We start from the raw sequence: 22,716 nt of genomic DNA on the forward strand, positions 1-22,716 counted from the left end.
CACTGTATGAGTTGAGGGTGTACAGCCTAGTGATTTGACTTACATACATCATGAAATGAATATCACAGGTTAGTGAACATCCATCATCTCATATAGATGCAAAATCAAAGAAATAGGAGAAATTTAGTTCTATTTGATGAGAACTCTTAGAATTTACTCTCTTAACAACTTTCATATGTACCATAGAATAGTGTTAATTATATTTATCATGTACATTACACCTCTGATACTTATTTATCTTAGACCATAACTAGACTTAATTTAGTGGTCCTTTTGAAACTTAGAGAAATATTTAATTACTATGTTATGTAACAGGAGCTAATATAGTGTTGGAAGTCAATAAAACTTCAAAAACAACCAATCAAACATATAAACTCATAGGAAAAGATCAGACTTGTTACCAGATGTGGCAGTGGTGGTGGAGTTGGCTGAAAGCAGTCACAATGTGCAGACTTCTACAGGTAAACCTAATTTCAAATGCTGGCTCTGACACTTGCCAGTTCTTTGAACTTGGATAAGAGACTTTATCTTTTTTGAGTCTCAGTTTCCTCATATTTAGAATATGGGTTGTAATGCCTACCTTGCCCCTGTGCTTTGAGGATGAACATTATGCAGGCTTAGCACAGTGCCTGCCAGATACAGAGTGCTGCTAAGTCGCTTCAGTCGTGTCCGACTCTGTGCGACCCCGTAGACGGCAGCCCATCAGGCTCCGCCGTCCCTGGGATTCTCCAGGCAAGAATACTGGAGTGGGTTGCCATTTCCTTCTCCAGTGCATGAAAGGGCAAAGGGAAAGTGAAGTCGCTCAGTCGTGTCCGACTCCTAGCGATCCCATGGACTGTAGCCTACCCGGCTCCTCCATCCATAGGATTTTCCAGGCAAGAGTACTGGAGTGGGGTGCCATTGCCTTCTCCGAGATACAGAGTAGGAACTTAGTAAATGCATCATAATTTCTTTGTATATATTGCAGTTAAAATCTTTGTTCCAAAGGATTTTTGTCCAGGAGCACAAGGCTAGAGTAGAAACGGTGTGCTAGACAGGAAAAAATTGTAAAGCAGAAGTCTGGTTTTCATTGATTTTTGTTTTGTTTTCTTTTGACATTTCTTTTCAACTCCGGGAAATAGTGGAGGTCAGAGGAGCCTGGTGTGCTGCAGTCCATGGGGTGGCAAAGAGTCAGACACGACTTAGTGACTGAACAACAACAACAACAATTCAATGGTTTCACATAACATGTACAGTAAAGTGTAAACTTCTTGGGGTGGCTCACACATGCTGTTTGCTGTGCACCTTTCCCTGTGCCCTCATCTCCTACAAGCACCCTGTTCTCCAGCCCCACAGTGCCCTGAGGAGTTGTACCCGCACCACCCCACCCACTGCTTGTGTGCTTTTGCTAAGGTGGTTGTTGCTCCCCTGCCGTCTCCTCCACAGGAGTCCAGCTCATCCAGTCCTCCTCTGTCCTTCTCCATCCCAAACTTAGCCAGACTCAGCCTCCTCCACAAGCCCCACTCTTCCCCTGGCTAAGATTTACGCTTCTCTTTTCTCCCATAGCACCTACTTTAGCACTTATGATAGTATTCATATTATAAGTGTTATATTTGAAAATGCTTTCTTCCCCACTGCCGAGTTTTACGTAGCATGCTCTAGCTTACACCAGCACCCTTTTGTACATTATCTCATTTGATCCTCACAACCACATTGTAAGGTAGATATTTTATCTTCCAGATATAGGGAAGGAAGCTGTGGCTCACAAAGGTGGAATTACTCTTCCAGGGTCACGCAGCTAGCGAGCAGCAGAGCTGGGTTTTGACCTGGAGGATAGCTCTCTTTCCACTGCACCACACCCACTCTGACACAGTTCAGAGAACAATCTGAAAGAGGGAATTTCCCTAACAACTTTCTTTGGAAAGTGCACATAAATCTTAGCCTTATTTTAGTCAACCCATAGCAAACTTTTGTTTTTTTTAATTTTTACAGCCATCTTTCACATCCTGAATATGGATGGGCATTTTTTTTTTTTTTTTTTTTTTTTTTTTAGTTTTTCTTTTCTTTTTTTTTTTTTTATAAATTTATTTATTTTAGTTGGGGGCTAATTACTTTACAATATTGTAATAGTTTTTGCCATACATTGACAAGAATCAGCCATGGGTTTACATGTGTTCCCCTTCCCGAACCCCCCACCCACCTCCCTCCCCCTCTCATCCTTCTGGATCATCCCATTGCCCCGGCCCTGAGCCCTTGTCACATGCATCGAACATGGAATGGTGCTCTGTTTCACATATGACAATACACATGTCTCAATGCCATTCTCCCAGAACGTCCCACCCTCACCTTCTCCCTCAGAGTCCATAAAATTGTTCCATGCATCTGTGTCTCTTATTCTGTCTCACATATAGGGTTATCGTTACCATCTTTCAGATTCCATATATATGCATTAGTATACTGTATTGTTGTTTTTCTTTCTGGCTTACTTCACTCTGTATAATGGGCTCCAGTTTCATCCATCTCAGTAGAACCGGTTCAAATGTATTTTTTTTAATGGCTGAGTATGGATGGGCATTTTTAAGGAACATTAATCTCAGGCTAACAAATAGCTCAAAATAATTAACAAATTACTGGTAAATGAGTGTTTCCTGTAGCATGTATTTAATAATATTTGGCTATTACAGTCTGCTTTACAATAGGAGATGAGTGTGGGCTGTTTGGCAGTGGAAATGTGATATACATGTGCTGCCAGTGTGAATGATTTGCCTTTATGGTCTCTTTAGAGGAATGTGGGGCTGTTATATGCTCTATAGGGGGAGAGGTGGAAAGCCAATACTATAATGTAGTTGGCTTTACACAGAACGAGAGCTGCTCACATTAGCTGCTGCTGCTGCTGTCGCTTCAGTTGTGTCCGACTCTGTGCGACGTACCCTCAACTGAGGCGTTCCCGTGACTGTAGAATGAAAGGCTTACCTGTGAAATGAATGGGTTTCCCAGAGTTAAGTTCTATATTGTTATTAGCAGATTTACAATGATTCTTCTGGCCTGAATTCTTTCTTGCTGAAAGAGAGAAAGAGAGCGAGGAGGAAGTGAAGAAAGAAGGAAAGAACTTGGATGTACTTCTGATGGTAACTTTGGTTTCATTGCAGGATTGTTAGCTATGGAGACAAAAAATTGATAGATAACATTGTGAACATTAGTTACTTCCAAACTGCAGGCTGTTGGCAGTAGTCTTAAAAGCATTCATCTCTGTCCACTTTGTAAGCTGACTTGTATTTTACAAAATTCACACATGCTTAATGATCCTTGGAGTAATAGGAAAAAGAGATTTTATGTAAAATGAGAGGCTCAGGATGACTGCTCATAAGAAAGTTTTTTCCTCCTCATTTCAGAGCCTTTTTAAAAGGAAGAAAGAGGCCTATTTAACTAACAATGCCTGTTTTATTTTAACCAAAAACTTATATAAGATGAGACAATTACTGCCACACCTTGCCTGCAAATAATATGCTCAAGGAAAGATTGAAATGTCTGCATTGAAATGTGGTGAATCATTGTTGATATGCTATGAAAACAGGTATCTTATGTGCGCAGGGCCAACAAGGCATCAGACCTAAGGAATCAGGCAGTGCCTTGCTGAAATTCATAGAGCAGGACAATAAACAAGCAACTTTGTCTTTGTCTTTGTTCATCATTTTTGTGATCTTTGAGAAAATGTCTTTATGGAGGGATTTTCAAGGGTCCTTTTTGTAAAGAGAGATTTCTCTTAGTGTAATGAGGATAACAGCATTGAAATGGTTGGATTTGAGGGAGGAAAAGGAAATGGAATTTGTGAATTTGAGCAGATTAATGTAAAAAAATGAAATTTATTTTAGTTTAGGCATTTTGTGCTACTATGGATGGTGCACATTTGCAATAAATTATATATATGAAAGTTCAAGCTATTTAAAATGAGAAATAAATGGCTGCTATTTGCTTAACCGAGGTTTCCATTATAGAATTTCTTTACACCTTTCCATTGGATTTCTTACTTGGCAAAATAATAGGTGCTTCGTTCCCTTTTATCCTAAGAGAATAGTAACTACATTTTTTTTTGTCTGAAATAACATCTCTGCTAAGCTCATCAGGTGGGAAAGTTATGTTCAGAGGATAATTCTTTGATGTATCGGGCAGATATGATTATAGAAGCAGTAAGGGGTAAAGTTAAATAATACCACTGAGTTTTCAAGTTGTATGGGATTTTCTTTGCTATTTTGTTTAATTTTGAGACCAAAGGAGGAATCCCTTCAGTAGCATTCCTGAGATGAAGATTCTGGAGGGAGTTGAATTCAAGCTCAAGAAGTTTGAGGATTATGCTTTTAGGTAGCGGGTAGCTATGGGTCTTGAGAAGGAGAGGACAGGGTCCATGGTCAGAATTGTGCCTTTTGAGACTAATCTGACTTTGAGGTATGGGAAGACTTGAGAGGGATGAGAAAGTGAAGTTGGAGAAACTAACTAGAGAGTTCTGCACAGTACTCTGTGGTGACCTAATTGGGAAGGAAATCTAACAAAGAATGGATAAATGTATAGGTATGACGATTCATTTTGCTGTTCAGCAAGAAAGTAACACAACACTGTAAAACAACTGTAGTCCAATAAAAATTAAGTAAAAAATAAAAGCTTTGCAAATATTTGGGTGTTGGGTAATAATGGCTTGGATTCGAGTGACAGTGGTGAGTAGGAAAGTATGGGACAGATGAGAAACTGTTAGGTGGACTCTGCAATTATAATATATAATATAGTATAATGTGACCCTGCAAATATTGACTATGGATAATAAGATGAAGAAGAGCCAAAGTTAGAAGCTGAGCTGCTTGAAATAAAGCAGTAGCAACTAAAATGTCCAAAGACCTCCCTTTTGATATAGTGTGTTTTCACTATTATAATAGCATCAAATAATAAGATCATTAAATACTATTTTATATCAAGGTGTTTAAAATAAATTGTTGTAGATAAAAGATCCTGTTTTCAAAGAAACTTTCTTGAGAACTTCCTATGTTGTGGAAAGCTTAAAAGCATAACACAGGTAGAAGACCCATTTGAAAGTCAAATTAATAGTGAGTGAAACTGACACATGGAATTTAACACAATATTTTAAATCAACTATACTTCCAAAAAAAAAAATGAAATTGACTGACTAGGCTGACTCATGATATTTTAAGTGGCAGCTGTGACAATTTTGAATTATTTTGGACAATTAATATATTTCATATTTTTCTTTTTAACACATAAATGTGATAATTTGGGGGCCATAAAAGGACACAAGAAATTTATGTACCTGGAGCACATTATTTTGTTTTGAAAAATGAGGTGGGCCCATGATACCTCTTTAGAACAACAGTATTAGAATATAGAATATCATCATCCATTAGACAAAGGACTAGGAAGGAGTGTATATTCTATTACCTTTGCACCATATGAGGAATTAACTTTCATGCAGTCCTGCTAAAATGCCAGTGGATGGTTAATCATCTGCATGAACCTGTATAAAACCACGCTCAGCCAACTTACTGTGTTGTTTCAAACAGTGCTCATATGTTTTATTTAGTGCTGTCATCTTCCAGATGACATATTTTAAAAGACTGAAAAGCCCTCTATGCCTTCTGAGTAGACATTGCTTTGTGGACTGAGCAGTGAAATGTGAGTCTCTATAGTTATTACTCTAATTTATTCATGATTTACTGAGTATCCATCTGAAAGGTGGCTTTCAATTTAAGTATAATTTTTAATAATATTAGAAAATATTCATGTTCATTGAGTTAGATTATAAGCATACTTATGTGATGTAATGTTGAATTGTATTCAGTTCAGTAAACACTGGATGCTAACCACAGGTAGGATGTTAAGGCTGCAAAGATGAATAGACTGAGCACCTGCCAGAGATGTGTAGCCAAGCTGTGCTTTTGCCTATCGATGTCAGGTGAAAGTGACGTCAACAAATACTACAAATAAGAACGTCACTGGAGTTTTTCCTGCTGAACCCTCTGTAATTGTTTCTTATCCTGGAGTTTCCTTTCTCCTTTGGACATCACTTGTTCCAATCAGCCTTCTGAGTTCCTCTAAGTGTGTGTTAGGTGCCCTGCATAGGAAATCTTGTATCTTTATTGCCAGTGATATTTCTGACATGTTTTAGGCTTTTAATAAACAACTGTGTAATGAAAAGATGAGTGGCCATTCCAATATAAAAGTATAAATAAGGAGTTTGGGATTAATATATATTCACTACTATATATAAAAAAAGATAATCAACAAAGACCTACTGTATAGTACAGAGAACTCAATATTCTGTAATAACCTATATGTGAAAAGAAGCTGAAAAAGGATGGATGTATGTATAACTGAATCACTTTGCTATACACCTGAAGCTAAAACAATATTGTAAATCAACTATATTCCAATATAAAGTAAAAATTTAATTTAGAAGGAAAAAACATATATAAAGTACCGTGAATTTGAAGAATTGTTCTGTGGGCAGGAAAATTAGGCAGGATAGAAATATAGCTTTCTTTAGAAACAAGCCAGTGAGGTGTGTATGTGACGTTTAAGGGCTCAGTAGTGTTTTAGTATCATGTTTCTGAGAGAAATTCTATTCAGCCTTATGACAGTGAGTGAATGAAGCTGTGTGAAGTCTGAGAAAGAGGAGTAGATTTAATAAAATGCTTTTGAGTAGAATTTCTGCCCTTTTGCACTCAGGTCCCCACTGTGGGATTTTGATGGAACTGATGAATGAAGAGTAAGAAATGTGCAGACAGTATTTTTGCTCCTCTAACCAAGGCAGACTGCTTCATTATTATGAATAAAAGCAAATTATCTCTGACTTTCTTCTTTTTGCCAATTAGATGATTGTTACACCCAGAGAAATTAATTAAGTTATAGTCCTTCATCAGCTATCAGTGCTGTACTGTTCCAACAAAAAACCTTCCAGAAAATTTCTGAAATCATAATAGCTGAGGTCTTCTGCTATGTTTTTTTTTTCTTTTTTGGAGGATTATTAACCTTCATATTGTAAAGCTTCATAATCTTAAAAATATTTCAATTAAATGAAAAGCACAATAGCTCTGTAAGAAGTAGTGTTTGCAGTGAACAGTGTTTTTCAGGGGAAGGTCCTTTTCCCCCCTCCACCGCCGCCCCTTAGTGGTATATACTGTTTCGTCTTCTGGGAACTTTGGTTCTGTTTTTGCCAGGAGTTTGGGGATAAGCTTACTTTATTCTGGGTCAGTTACATTTTGAAAAGTAGGGCAAGATAAATCCAGGGTCATTTAAGAGTCCTGTTAAAGTAGGTTAACAAAGATCTCATTCATTCCTTATAGAAATCAGAATCCTTTTTAATTAGTCCCATGGGAGATACAAGATTTTTTTTTTTTTTTTTCCTGAGCATTTGTGTATGCCTGTGTGTTGGGAGGGGGTGTACTTATTCGGAGCTTGAAGTAGTATGTTAGAAAAAATAAAACTCAAAATGATTTCCCCTTAGGAAATGGTAAAGTTTGAAAGAAATATGAGAGATTAATTTACAACCATTTAGTAGTTTTTGTGTGTGATTTTATACTCTAAAAGAGGTCACTATAAATGTGCCCCTTCAAGGGATTACTTCCCTCATCTGGTTTCATCATTGGTGATTATAATTCTTCCAAACGGTTCCATTTTACTAGAATGTTCAGCAGAGAAACTTGGTAAAAGCTAACTGGTGTTTGTTGTTCTCAGTATGTATGGGAGGTGAAGTCGACTGATAACCACCAGGTATTTTTAGAGTCATTTAAAAATGGTAGATAAAGGCTATGAATGATTTATTACAGAAATGCAGTGAGTGACGTTCTCCATGTGTGTATCTTTACAGGAGAGGTGTGAGAGTCTGGGTGAATAATCTCTCCTGGTCAGTCTCTCCTGGTCATTCATGGTCTTTGAAGTGACACGTGTTGAATGAGCATGGGAGGAAAAGGGAGACCAGTAGCTACACACACTTGCTGTCTGCCTCTGGGGTGGGGCAGCACCCTCAGGTTTTGCTTTGGTCCTTTCAGCCTTTGCTACACAGGGGACTGCCAATCACATGGGCAGAGAAATGTTATACAGTCAAAGGCATTTGGTTCAAATACAGAGCACAAGCGGCCCTTCTCAAATTTGAGTAACATGGAAGATCTTTCCAAAACGTTGGCGTTGTTGGCCCTGTCATCAGTTAAGGGTATTCATAGTGGAAACTAGTTCTGCTGTGTGCCTCCGTCTGCCTCCGTTTGAATGTTTACTTGGCAGAACTTCCAGGGTGGTTTGATGTCTTCAAAACAAAATGTTTCAAAAGTACAGGTGAATTCGCACTGAACTGCTTCATTGCATAATTACAGTTTTTATGAATACAGGTCAATCTATTCATTAATATATTCATGCAACGTGTATTTCTTGAAAACCCACTTGTATCAAGCACTATTTTTTTTTAATCAAACACTCTTTTGGGTTGTGAGATTATTGAGGTGAACGACTCCAACAAACTTCATGTGTCCATGATGCTTGCTTTTCAATTAGAGAGACAAACAATAAATAATTAACAAAAATATAAAATATTAAAAATGGATTTATGTAATTGTTTGGGTGTCTTCTTTAGATCAGGTTGTCAGAGAAGGAGAAGACACTTAAGGAGAGATTGAATAACATTGGAGCTGCTGTGCAAAGAACTAGGGAAGAACATTCTAGTCTGAGGCAATGGCTCAAGGAAAAGCTCAGAAATAGAAACAAACCTGGTGAATTTGTGGAGCCAGGGGAGCCTGGTGTGGTTGGATTGTGGTGGACGAGGGGCAGTGTGATTGGTATTGGAGAGCAAGGCAAAGCAGAGCTGGGTCAGGCACGGATTCGTCAGCTCTAAGGTTAAAGTGTGAGGAAGGGAAACCTTTGGAAAATTTTAATCAAGGGAGTAACATGATCTGATGTACATTTTCCAAAAGGTCACTCTGGCTGCTGGGTGGAGAGGGGATTATCTGCGAGTGGGAGGGGAAACAGGAAAGCCAGTTTTGTTGTAGCTATGGTGAGATATCATAGAATTTGGACCAGGGTGGTAGCAATGGGCTGAAGAACCATGGATTTTTTTTTTTTCCCCCAAAGGATATTTGTGAATGTTGGGATGTGTGGGGGTGAATTATAGGAGAAATTAAGGATAATTTCTAAATTTTTGCCTTGAACAGTTGAGCAATTGGTTACATAATGTATTATGATGAAGAAGTTTGGTGGATAAACAACTTTTGGGGGAAATCAAGCATTTGTTTTTGCCACGATAGATATGAGATGCTTATTTGATATCCAAATGGAGATGTCAAGTAGATGACTGGATATCAGGATTCAGAGTTCTAGAGACTTGACAGCTATCAGCATACGGCTGGTGTGCTTACTTTTAAAGCCACAGACTGAGATCACCTGTGGAGCTAGAGCGGCCCTTTGGGGTCTTGTGATGGTCAGAGGTCAAACAGAAGAGGGAGGAGCAGGCAAAGAACACTGAGGATTGGTCAAAGCCAAAGAAGGAAAACTAGGTAAGCTGATGGGCTGGAAACCCCTCCATGAAGATACCGCAAGAAGAAGGTATGGTCAACTGTGTTGAGTAGACAAATGGCCACTGGATTTGGGCTCATAGAGTCAGTTGGTGGCTCAAACACATTCGCTACACTCAGGTGGTAAGGCAGAGGCCTGACTGGAGTGAGTTAAGGAGAAAATGAGAGGTGAGGGAATAGAAAGAGTGACTTAACATTTCAAGAAATTTGGATGATGTCAGGTACTTGTTGAAAGAAAGCATAGGATTTTTTTAAGTAAGAGATACTACTCTATTAATGGTTATGCTTTTCCTAAGTATAGGTTTGTTTTCTCCTAGGGCCCCATTCATTTATTTATTTGTTACTCAGTGAGTTATTTTTTTTAAATGCTTATGATGTATAAGACACTGTGCTGAGCACAGGGAATGGCTCATAGCTTTTGCTGTCCTGAAACAAAGATATCGGCAGTATAGTATGATGTGTGCTACAGGAGAGCGGTGACATGGTGCTGTAGAAGTTCCGAGTAGGAACACCTCACTCAGACTTGAGGATCAGGGAGAGCTTCCCATAGGAAGTGATTTCTAAGCTTAGACCTAACATGTGTTAACGGTTGAGAAGGCTGAAGATGGAAAGCGGATTTCAGGCAGTGGTGACAGCGTATCAAAGCCAGAAGATGTCTGATCATGGCACATTCAAGGAAATGGGTGTTCAGTGAGTCTGAAGTTTAGTTTGAAGGAGAGTGTGAAAAGATGAAGGCATGTAGGGACTTCCCTGGTGGTCCCATGGTTCAGACTTTGCCTTCCAGTGCAGGGGGTGTGGGTTTGTTCCCTGGCTGAGGAGCTAGGATCCCACATGCCTTCAGCCAAAAAACCAAAACATAAAACAGAAGCAATATTGTAAGAAATTCAATAAAGACGCTAATTTTTTTTTAAAAAAAATGAGGTCATGTAAGCGTATAGCGGTTTGACATTTTTCTTAAGACCAAGAGAAGGCAACAGAAGCATTCTGAGTAGAGGCTTATTCAGAACTGCTGATGTAGAAATCACCCAGGGGGAGCTGTGGGGTGTGGTCGTATGGGATGGGATGTGAAGGCAGAAGACCAGTTGAGTCTGTTACTGCAGTCTAACTGAGACATAATGGTGTCCTGATCTAGGAGGCGCCAGTACAGACAGAGAGAAATGGGTATCCAGAGATAGCTAATAGGCCCAATTTTCAGAGCTTTGAATTTTTAAAATTTTTATTTTATTTATTTATTTTTAAAATTTTTATTGGAGTATAGTTGATTTACAGTGTTGTGTTAGTCTCAGGTGTACAGCAAAGTGAACCAGTTATACATGTACACATACCCCCTCTTTTTTTTTTTTTTAGGTTCTTTTCCCATATATGCCATTATAGGGTAGTGAGTAGAGTTCCCTGAGCTATACAGTAGGTCCTTATTAGTTATCTGTTCTATATATAATAGTGTATATATCCCAATTCCAATCTCCCAATTGATTCCTTCCCCTTCACGCCCTGGTAACCATACATTTGTTTTCTGCATCTGTGACTCTACTTCTATTTTGTAAATAAGTTCATTTGTAGCCCCTCTTTTTTTTTTTTTTTTAAAGGATCCACATATAAGGGAGGTCATATGAAAAAATTTTTACTTTATTTTCAGTTTTATTGAGATAATTATCAGGGCTTTTTGATTGAGTGGGTGTGGGAAAGGGAGGGAGAAGCAAGTATCAAAGATGACTCAGGTTTATTCTTTAGCAAACAAACAGACGATGGAACCATTCACTGGGGAAAATATGCAGAACAACTTTGATAGAGAGGGAGTTGGTTGAGATGGTAACTCAGTTCTGGAAATGTTGAGTTTGAAGTGTCCCTGCAATAATTAAGTGGAGATACCCAGAAGATAGTGGGTAAACATACACACAGCTCAGGAGAAATGGACACCTGGGCTGAAGGTAAAGATGTGGAAGTGATGGGTGTATAAATGGTAATTGGTTCCCTGGGAGTAGATGACAGTATCTAGCAAAAGAGAAGAAGGGCCTAGATAGAACATTCCAGAGATAAAAGAAGCCAAACAAACCCATAATAGGGCTTGGAAGGGGTGTTCAGAGAAGTAGAAAGAAAACCAGCTGAGAATTAAAGAATTCTAAAAGAATCCTAAAAGAATATTTCAAGAAGGAGAAGGTAGTAAATAGTATCAAAAGTTTCAGGAGTCCAGAAAATACTGACAAGTATCCATGAGGTTAGCGGTGGGCATATTATAAGTGGCCCAGTTGAGAATTAAGTGGAGAGGCAGGGGAAGAAGCCAGATTTTTGTGGGTTGAGAAGTGAGTGGTAGGTGAGGAAGTAAAGACAGCCAGGGTAGACAATTCCTTCAAGAAGTTTGGGTTTAAAAGGGAGGAGAGAAATAGGGTGCTAGCTGGAGGAGACATAGATCTGGCATCTCAGCTGATTTTTAATTATAATGAAAAGAACGTGGATTTTGGTATCAGGCACATCTGGATTTGAGTATCTCTCTCAGCCAGATGTGACATCTAGAGCACAGTATCCAGGACATAGTCGATTTTCAATAAATGCTTATTGCATGAGTGGCTACAAATCCTTCATCTTTTGTATCTACAGTTTTCTCATTTACAGAATGCCTGCCTGAGCACTTGACTAGAAATGAAAATGAAAATTTAGTTGCTTAGTCATGTCCGATCTCTGGGATCCCATGGACTGTAACCTGCCAGGCTCCTCTATCCATGGGATTCTCCAGGGAAGAAGACTGGAGTGGGTTACCATTCCCGGAAAGTTTAAGGAAGTAGTCTCATTGTTCCTTACCCTTGAGTCCTACTTATTCCTGGACATGGCATGCCTTCTGAGTCCCTTGAAGTGTGTCTTAGGAGCCTCATAAGTTAGAATAGATTTATATTTGAGTTATTAATTCATTATGTTAACATCTCAGAGTTTATTATTTCATTACTGTTTTTGCCAGGTCCTTCCTGTTCCCTTGTATTTTCTCAAGAATAAGTCACACGTATAAACCCATCTAATTACTTTAACGAGGGGTTTCTCAGAGTGAGCTGTGTGATCCCCCTCAGTCAGAATCTCTGGGAACTGGGGCATAGAACCCTGCACTTAACCTCTGACCTCCAGGTGATTAGCTGGCTTTCAAAAGTGTAAGAATCCTAGATTTGTAATCCACAGCACCATCCCTTTAGCTCACTGTGGCTCTTTTTAACTCAGAAGTCAGAGGTGTTTGGACTGCTGGCTCAAATGGAAGATGTTCAGGCTCACACCTTCAGAGGAAGGTGATTTTCACAAGAAAAGTGCTCACGGTGTTAATGTGGTTGTTAAAAAGTAGTAGGGAGTGAGAAATATGTGTTAAAAGAAATGTAGTCATTTCTTTGATTTGTTCATTCCACAGATATTTTTTATTGAGCAACCCAGGTGAGTCAGAAGAGGGTAAGAAAGAAGAGAAACAAAAAGCTCCTCAGATCCTAGGCATGTAATCTGCATTGCGGGCTCATTTTCATGGGCTGGAAATGCAAGGTTTGTTTTTGCAGAGACCAGGAGCTGTGTTCCGAGTGACTGGAAACAAAAGCTTCAGTGTGAAGGTCTCAGGTGTTTGCATGAGGGCGTGGTTGCCTCATGTGGCTACACGACCTGGCTGGATCCTACATGCTAAGGCCCAGAGCAGAAATTCCTTATTGTGTGTCACAGAGTTTCCCAGCCAACTAAGACCTTAAATCTCTGGATTGACAGGGGAAAAACAGCAGCAAAGCCCCACTCGCACCTTCCAGCCAGATAACCAACAAATACTTTTTGAATCCGAACAACATGAAATGCGCTGGGGTACGTACTGCACGCAATGTGAGGAGGAAAATCAGGGTTGGCCTGTGCTCTCCTGGGGCTCACAGGCTAATGAGGAAGCAGATAGTAATCAAAGAAGTTCACAGGTCTTAGCTGCTATTTTGGTGGTAACAGCATTATAGAGATATAATTCAAGAAGTGATTCACATACCATGCAGCTCACCCACTTATAGTGTACAATTCAGTCATTTTTAGTATAGTCACAAAGTTGTGCAACCATCACACTTAATTTTAGAATGTTTTTATCATCCCCACACCCACAAAGAAACCCCATACCCTTTCAATATTATTCCAAAACACTCTCCTCCTCACATCAGCCCTGAACAACCACTGATCTACTTTCTGTGTCTATAGATTGTCCTATTCTGGATAAATGGAATCATATAATATGTGGTATTTCGTGATGGCTTCTTTCAGTTAGCATAATGATTTCAACATTCATCCATGTTGTAGCTAATATTCATTTGTATAGCTTGAGCATAGTCTGGGCCAAGGATTGGTAGACATTTTTGGAAAGAACAAGGTAGTAAATATTTTAACTTGGAGATCCATATGGTCTCTGCCGCAACTATGCAATTTGCCATTTTAGCATGAACGTAGCTACAGACGATATGTAAATAAATGAATGTGTCTGTGTTCCAAAATAACTTTATTTACAAAAATAGGTGATAGGCTACATTTGGCCTTTGGGGTTATCAGTTGTTGATCTCTGATCTACATCACAAGTGTTTAATCCTCTTTTAACAACTCTGAGGTAGGCACTACTATCCCCATTTTACAGATGAGAAGACTGAGGCTCACAGCTTGTGTGTGTTGCAAATATGGATCAAACTCAGGTAGTCTGGCTGTAGAGTCCAAGCTCTTAACCTTGTCAGTGATTATAAGTTGAGGTAAGTGCTTAAGTAGTAGAGGAAGACGAATTGGCTTAGGTTTCCTTTGGGATGTAACAATTGAGCTGAGCCCTAAGTGTAATTAGAAGTTAAGTAGGTGAAAGGGAAGGGTGGTACAAACAGGTGTGGCAGGAGGAACAATAACTTCTAAAGGTCCTGGAGGAAGATGGAGTGTCTGGAGCGCTGGACACCGGGGAAGGGTAGTGTTAATATGTGCTGAGGCTGGAGAGATGCTGTGGGTGAACCATGCAGGGCTTCACAGGCTGTTCTGCTTTTGATCCTCAGAGCAGAGAGAAACCATCAGAGGGTGGAAAAGGTGCTGTGGGCAGATTTACTAGTTGAAGTGGAGAATAGATTGAAGGGAGCAGAGCCTACGTGATTGGCCATGGCTGCGGTCTGCACCAGAGCTGATGGTAGATGAGGCAGGAGGGCCGTCAGATTTAGAGAAGGAAGTGCATATGCCAGAGCCTCGTGGAGGCAGAGTTGGCAGGATTTGGCAATAGGCTGTACTTGTGGCTGATAAAAGATGGTGGTGTCAAACCCCTGAGATGAAAATACAGATGAGGACAAGTCTGGAGAGAAGTAGGGAGGTAGAGTATGGTTTCAGTGCTGGAATGCTGGTTTGACAGTCAGTTGCTGGTTTTTGTTTTTTTCTTTTCCATAGTGACAATGTAGATTCTCCAGGGAGGAAGTACTTGAATGAAAAGAATTTTGAGGTAGAGACATGGTTGGGTACTGTGCTTACGAGATATGTTAGCTAAGACTTAGCTTCTAAACTCACTTTTCTGATTCAGTAAGTGAGGCCTCAGTCTTGGTACTATTTATTTTTCTTGCTTGCTTGCTTGTTTGGCATATGGTTGGTTACAAGAAAATGTGTTGTAAATTGTCCCCTTGCTTTCTCTGTTGGTTAATAGTCTCCGCTTTGGTAGTTCAGTCACAGGCCTTTTCCTGTTTATTCTTAAGATATTTTAGGCTTTTCTTGTTTTGATTGTGCGTGCCTATGTGTTTTCTTTCTCTTAATTTGTTTCTTCATTTATTTCTATTTGTTATTATCTCCATGAAAAACAATAGAAGAGGTGGCCTTATTGTTTTTAGTTCCCTTTCTATTGGATAAGAGCTTGGGTAAGATTCTTCGGGATGGCTGTTGGAACACATGGCTAAAATGTGTTGTATTATTGTCTTACTGAATTTGTTTATCCTTACTGTGGCTGTCCCAACTAACAAGGAGTTGGTAGGATTGTTTCAGGGGAGAGCCACAGGGTCTCATTAGTACATGCCCTTTTGTTCAAGACATTTTCTTAGCAGGAGAAAGAAATTGCCCAGGGGTTTTTATTTATTTATTTGAGTTTATGTTGTTTTTTAAGTTTTACATGTTGTGTTGGTTTCTGCTGTACAGCAGCGTGACTCAACCATAATCATACATTATTTTTATATGTATAAAATATATACTCCCCTCTCCCCCATCCCACCCCCTAGGTCATCCCAGGGTGCCAGACTGGTCTCCCTGTGTTATACAGCAACTTCTCACCAGCTATCGGTTTTACACATGATAGTGTATATATGTTGATGCTAGTTTCTCCATTTGTTTCCCTCTTTCCCTCCCCAACTGTGTCTAAAGTTGCCCAAGGGTTTTTAAAACAAGGATTAGGATAAGACCTAGGCCTAGTAACAGTTGCCAATAAACTCTTTTCCAGGCAACGACAAGCCAGTTTGAGCCTCAGTCTTTTAATCTTTACTAAATCTTTCAGTCAGCTAAATTTATTGAGTATCTCTTCTCTACATGGCACTGAGTTAAGAGGAAGCAAAAACACAAAAGGATAAAGGTTTAGTTTTAAGGTTTGTCCATTGAGTAGGAGAGAAGCTACATGCAGGTGCATGACTGCAGTACATGAACAGCAAGTGGTAATTACCGTAAGATAGAAACAAAACTGTTGAGTTTTTCATGGAGCTATCCTGTCATAAAAATACAGATGAGGGAATTATAAACACGTTACTTTATAACTTGCTCTCTTTCACTTAAGAAAATACACACACACATGGGCACATATGTATCTGCTTTTTTCTTTTTACTAGCTAGATATAATTTTCTTCCTTCCTGTTAATGTGGAAGGTTTATGATCTTTTAAAAATTTTCTTATCGTTTAACAGATGCTTTTCAGCTTTAAATAGTGTACCTAAATCATGTTTTTTTTGAATTATCAACTTAAAAAATATCATATGTAGTAATTAATTTACATATACATTCATTCATTCATTCGACAAGTTTTGACTGAGTGTGTTTTACTTCTTGGAGCTAGAGACCCAGTGTCCAATCAAAACAAACCCTTGCCCTTTAGAATTTCTTTTCTAGGCCTGCCTAATCTAGAAGGGATGTACAGGAGATTGTTAATTAATGTTGTCTCAGGGCAAGGGAAGTGGGTGTTTGGGGAAGTTAAGAATAACTTTGAATTCTATTACTGTTTGAAAAAATGTTTTATGAGGATTATATACTTTCTAATGGTAAAGATTAAAGAAAAAGATCCAACAAAGTGTTGTGGTAAGCCAGAGCCAGAAGAGACTATTTCTATTTTGCAAAGGGAACACCGAACAGGATATTTCTTATTTTAACAAATGTCAGTCTAACACCCCCCAGGTGCTGGGTGCTTGGATTTCTGTGGGTGCAGAGGGATATGGAAGAATTGGCCAATCCAGAGGGTACATAGCCTATTGATGAAGAAAACAGTGCAACTCAATTGAGGAATTGTAGATACTCTGGTTTGGCTAGAGCAGTAGGATACAAGTAGAGAAGTTATGGGAGATGAGTCAGGGAAAAGTTGATCAGAGTCACATTATGAATGACCTGAAATGTTAGACTAAGAATTCATTAAGGAATTAGGGAATGATCAAAAGATTTTAATGAGGAGAGTGAAAGATCCAAGTAATAAATCTGGGGCCATGTGCAGTAAACCTGTAATCAGTAATCCACCAGTAGAAAGGGAAATTCCTGGACAGAAGGAGGTTACAAAACTTCCTTGGTGACCTCATGCAGTAGAGAACATTCTTGGAGAAGCCTCATTGTAGTAATGCATTGCTCTGTATTTTAGTGAAAATGTAAATTAGAGATTCTTATGCCTGGTAGCTGTCTTTGAACTTTTAATAACTGGAAGGACTGCTGGAGTCAACATTTTAGATGAACTTTTGTGAAACTGGACCTTGGTGAGACCCAGTGGCCACGGTAGTTTTATAATGAGCTTAGTAATGAATTTACAATCCACCCTCTTTAACTGAGCTTAACTCAATTTGTTTTCATTTAAGTTCCCCTCCAGCTAAAGATATGAGTTGCCAGCTCACAAAAGGCAGATTGAATAAGAACAAACTCAGGGATTAAATGTATTTTTATGGTAATGACACCTAGAGAAAATCTTTTCCTTCTATGCCTCCTTTCTCAAACTCAGCCAGATTTTTTCCAAGAATGATAATCAGTGATAATCACCTATATGGGCCTGAATAAAATTCACTGACTACATTTTCCTGCCTTATACATATTTCTTATTTGCCTTAAAAACATCAGGAGAGAGAATTTCTCACTCTATCTACTCCTTGGTATTTTAAAAAGCTCATCATTATGGTAGATTTTATTATTCTCTTTCTACTTTTGTTTTTTTCCATCCCTAACTGCTGATTAAAAGGTCCTCATTATTTAGCCATAAAAAAGAATGAAGTAATGCCATTTGCAGCAACATGAATGGACCTAGAGATTATCATGCTAAGTGAAGTAAGTCAGACAGAGAAAGACAACTATCTTATGATATCACTTATATGTGGAATCTAAAAATGACACATATGAACTTATTTATAAAACAGAAATAGACTCACAGACTTAAAAAACAAACTTATGGTTACCAAAGGGGAAAGATGGGGAGGAGGAATAAATTAGGAAGTTGAGATTAACATGTACATACTATTATATATAAAATAGATAATCAACAAAGACTGTATAGCACAGGGAACTCTACTCAATACTCTTTAATAACCTATATGGTAAAAGAATATGAAAAAGAACAGGTATATATATATCTGAATCATTTTGCTGTATACTTGAAACTAACACAACTATACTCCAATATAAAATAAAATTAAATGTAAAAAATTAAAGAAATAGAATAAAAAAATAAAAGGTCCTATTCTATTCATACCATTCTGTGAAAAGTTTTATTATTTTATTAGAAAGTTACTCTGAAAGTTTAAACAATAAAACCCAACATTAATAAAATCTCACCCACTCAAATTAAGTTGCTTTAAAGCATGTGGATCTCAATTATTTTTTCCCCAATGGGTCAAACCTTTGAAAAGAACAAAAGGTTACTTGTCCTGCCATAGGGTGAGCTATTTGGCTCTGATTCCTGTTGAATTAATAGCACTTTTCAAGGGTAAGACAGTATGGAAGTGTGGGGAAAAGTGTCAAAGGGTAAGTGATATGGCATGGACAAAGCCATTCAATCGAGTGGTTATAAGGGTGTTTAATGACACCTGGGACATCTTTGTTGCTGTTAGCAAAGGGTCCTTGTTGCATTTGAAGGTTTCTGATTTCCAGGATGACCAAGTATCCTGTAAATTTGGAGAGTGCATTCGTTAAAAGCCATGAAATTTCCTTTTTAAAGCTTTTCATGAAGGTTTCAATTGTAGAGTTCCAGGTGGGGATTTGTACTGACTGCTCATCTTATTGTTTTTCTCCTTGTTTTTATTAGATTTTAATCAAATTAGGTCAGAGATAAGGTTTTCATTGGAAATTTTTGGTTATTTTATATTTGCTTGTGTAGATTATAGATTGGGTGCTCAATTATTGAGCACCCTTTAATGTGCAAATGAGCTGCAACTAATTTCATCTGGTAACACAGAAAAAATGAAATGGATTAAAAAAGTGGAGGAAATCCAACAAGGTTCAGTGCATCTTTAATCTCTAGTTAGTCACAATTATAAAGACCTTAAAATTCCACTTACTCAGGTTCTCTTCATTTCCTCACCCTGAGCTCTCATCAGATTAAAACATTTTTGAGAACTCAAACTAGGTGTCATGCCAACCATTTCAGTTTAACCGTGTTAGAGATTAATGGGGGTGAATGGGAAGAGTCAAAGGAAAACAGTGTTTTACAAGATAGAACAGACAGCTTTTCAAAGAAGGAATGCAAACACATAAAGGTAGATTTGACCTTCTCAGTACAGCAAATAAAATATAACAATAATAATTAATAAAATTATTGTTATTCCTACTCTTTTAGCAAATATTTATTTAGAATCTGGTCAGACTCTTCCAGGCCATGGAATATTTCACAGATGAAACATCTTGCTTGTGTGGTGCTTAAATTCTGTTGTGAGGAGAGCAAGACATTAAATGATTAACCTACTACATATATGATATACAGAGCACCTGAAGAACTGTGGATAAAGGTTTGTAACATTGTACAGGAAGTGGTGATCAAAACCATCCCCAAGAAAAAGAAATGCAACAAGGCAAAATGGTTGTCTGAGAAGGCCTTATAAATAACTGAGAAAAGAAGTGAAAGGCAAGAAAAGGAAAGATATACCCCTTAGAATGCAGTTCCAAAGAAGAGCAAAGAGAGATAAGAAAGCCTTAAATGAACAATGCAAAGAAATAGAGGAAAACAATCAAATGGAAAAGACTAGAGATCTCTTCAAGAAAATTAGAGACACCAAGGGAACATTTTATTTATTTGCATTTATTGCAAAGGTGGGCACAATAAAGGACAGAAACAGTAAGGACCTAACAGAAGCAGAAGAGATTAAGAAGAGGTGGCAAGAATATGCAGAATAACTATACAAAAAAGGTCTTAATGACCTGGATAACCACGATGGTGTGATTACTCACCTAGAGCCAGAAATCCTGGAGTGTGAAGTCAAATGGGCCTTAGGAAGTATTACTACAAACAAAGCTAGTGGAGGTGATGGAATTGCAGCTGAGCTATTTCTAACCCTAAAAGATGATGCTGTGAAAGTGCTGCACTCAATATGCCAGCAAATTTGGAAAACTCAGCAGTGCTACAGGACTGGAAAAGGTCAGTTTTCATTCTAATCCCAAAGAAGGGCAATGCCAGAGGATGTTCAAACTATCACACAATTGCACTCATTTCACATGCTGGCAAGGTCATGCTCAACATCCTTTAAGTCAGGCTTCAACAGTATGTGAACGGAAAACTTCCAGATGTTCAAGCTGGATTTAGAAATGGTAGAGGGACCAGAGATCAAATTGCCAACATCTGTTGGATCATAGAAAAAACAAAGGAATTCCAAAAAACATCTACTTCTGCGTCATTGACTACACTTAAGCCTTTGACTGTGTGCATCACAACAAACTGTGGAAAGTTCTTCAAGAGATGGGAATACCAGACCAGTTTACTTGCCTCATGAGAGACCTGTATGCAAGTCAAGAAGCAACAGTTAGAACCAGACACGGAACAACAGATTGGTTCAAAATTGGAAAAGGAATATGTCAAGATTGTATATTGTCACCTTGCTTATTTAATTTATATGCAGAGTACATCATGCAAAATGCTGGGCTAGATGAAGCACAAGCTGGAATCAAGATTGCTGGGAAAAATATCAAATAACCTCAGATATGCAGATGACACCACCCTTATGGCAGAAAGTGAAGAGGAACTGAAGAGCCTCTTGATGAGGGTGAAAGAGGAGAGTGAAAAAGCTGGCTTAAAACTCAACATTCAAAAAACAAAGATTACGGCATCTGTTCCCATCAACTTATGGCAAATAGATGGGGAAAAAAAAGACAACAGTGACAGACTTTATTTTCTTGGGCTCCAAAATCACTGCAGTTGGTGACTGCAGTCATGAAATTAAAAGACTGTTGCTTCTTAGAAGAAAAGCTATGACAAACTTAGTGTATTAAAAAGCGGAGACATCACTTTGCTGAAAGGTCTGTATAGTCAAAGCTATGGTTTTTCCAGTAGTCATGTACACATGTGATAGTTGGAACATAAGGAAGGCTGATCACCAAAGAACTGATGAACTGTGGTGCTGGAGCAGTCTCTTGAGAGTCCCTTTGACAGCAAGGAGATTAAACCAGTCAATCCTAAAGAAAATCAACCCTGAATAGTCATTGGAAGGACTGATGCTGAAGCTGAAGTTCCATTACTTTGGCCACCTGATGTGAAGAGATGACTCATTGGAAAAGACCTTGATGCTAGGAAAGATTAAGGGCAGGAGGAGAAGTGGGTGACAGAGGATGAGATGGTTGAATGGCATCATTGATTCAATGGCCATGAGTTTGAGCAAACTCCAGGAGATGGTGAAGCACAGGGAAGCCTGGCGTGCTGCACTCCATGGGTTTGCAAAGAGTGGGTCACAATTGAGCGACTGAACAACAATACTACATATGTAGCTTACATAGAATGTTAAAGGTGGTAAGTGCTGTAGAAAAAAAAAAAAAAATCAAGCAGGACAAGAGGCAGAAGAAGTGGGGTTGTTACTGTTTAAACTAGCAGGGTCAGAATAGACCTTTACAGATGCTGCTGCTGCTGCTGCTGCTAAGTTGCTTCAGTCGTGTCCGACTCTGTGCGACCCCATAGACGGCAGCCCACCAGGCTCCCCCATCCCTAGGATTCTCCAGGCAAGAACACTGGAGTGGGTTGCCATTTCCTTCTCCAATGCAGGAAAGTGAAAAGTGAAAGTGAAGTCTCTCAGTCATGTCTGACTCTTCGCGACCCCATGGACTGCAGCCTACCAGGCCCCTCCATCCATGGGATTTTCCCGGCAACAGTACTGGAATGGGTCGCCAGTGCCTTCTCCACTTTACAGATGAGTGCCATTTAAACCAAGATTTGAAGGAGATGAGGGAGTTAGCTTGTAGGGATATCTGTAGGAAGAGTATTCTTGGAAGGAAAGAGAGCTAGTACAAAAGCCCTCAGGTGGGAGTGTGTCTGGAGAATTTGAAGAAACAAACAAATAAACCAGGTAGGCCAGAGTGGTTGGAGTGGAATGAGCAAAAGGAAGATGGTTGGGTGAGGGCGGGGGCAGGTGGTGTGGGACTGGTAGCATTGTAAGGAGTGAAGTGAGGAGCCCTTGCACAGTTTGGAGCGGAGCGATTTCCCGATGTGAGTTAACGTGGACCAGGATGGTTATAGTGAAGGTGGGGAGAAGTGGTCGTATTCTGGATGTATGTTGAACTTGGACCTAAGAGGACTTCCTGAGGCATTGGATATGAAGTGTGAGAGAAAGAGAGATGGCAGTGTGTGGTGTAGTAGGAAGACAGAGTGTACGGGAAGCATGGGGTTGGTGTGGGGCTCTCTCTTGCCCCAGGAAGGAAGCGAAGACCCACCTCGAATGTGTGGCTCTTTCCCGGGACCCTCTGCCCAGTTGGTCAGAATGAGAGCTGGCACCTACTCTGTGTTCCCTCGTTGCCAAGGTCCATGCACTTCGAGTGAATCACTAACAGTTCTAGCAGTGTG

The 22,716-nt window shown here is 39.1% G+C and overlaps 1 protein-coding gene across 4 annotated transcripts in view; it reads left to right on the forward strand.

Annotated features, from left to right (window-relative positions):
• SYNE2 (spectrin repeat containing nuclear envelope protein 2) overlaps nucleotides 1-22,716 on the forward strand; it is a 315,802-nt gene that overhangs the window by 54,342 nt on the left and 238,744 nt on the right. The gene's annotated exons all lie outside the window — the stretch shown is intronic.

This window comes from Giraffa tippelskirchi, chromosome 7 (genome assembly GCF_054371585.1).
Source record: "Giraffa tippelskirchi isolate mGirTip1 chromosome 7, T2T-mGirTip1v1.2.pri, whole genome shotgun sequence".
NCBI lineage: Eukaryota > Metazoa > Chordata > Mammalia > Artiodactyla > Giraffidae > Giraffa > Giraffa tippelskirchi.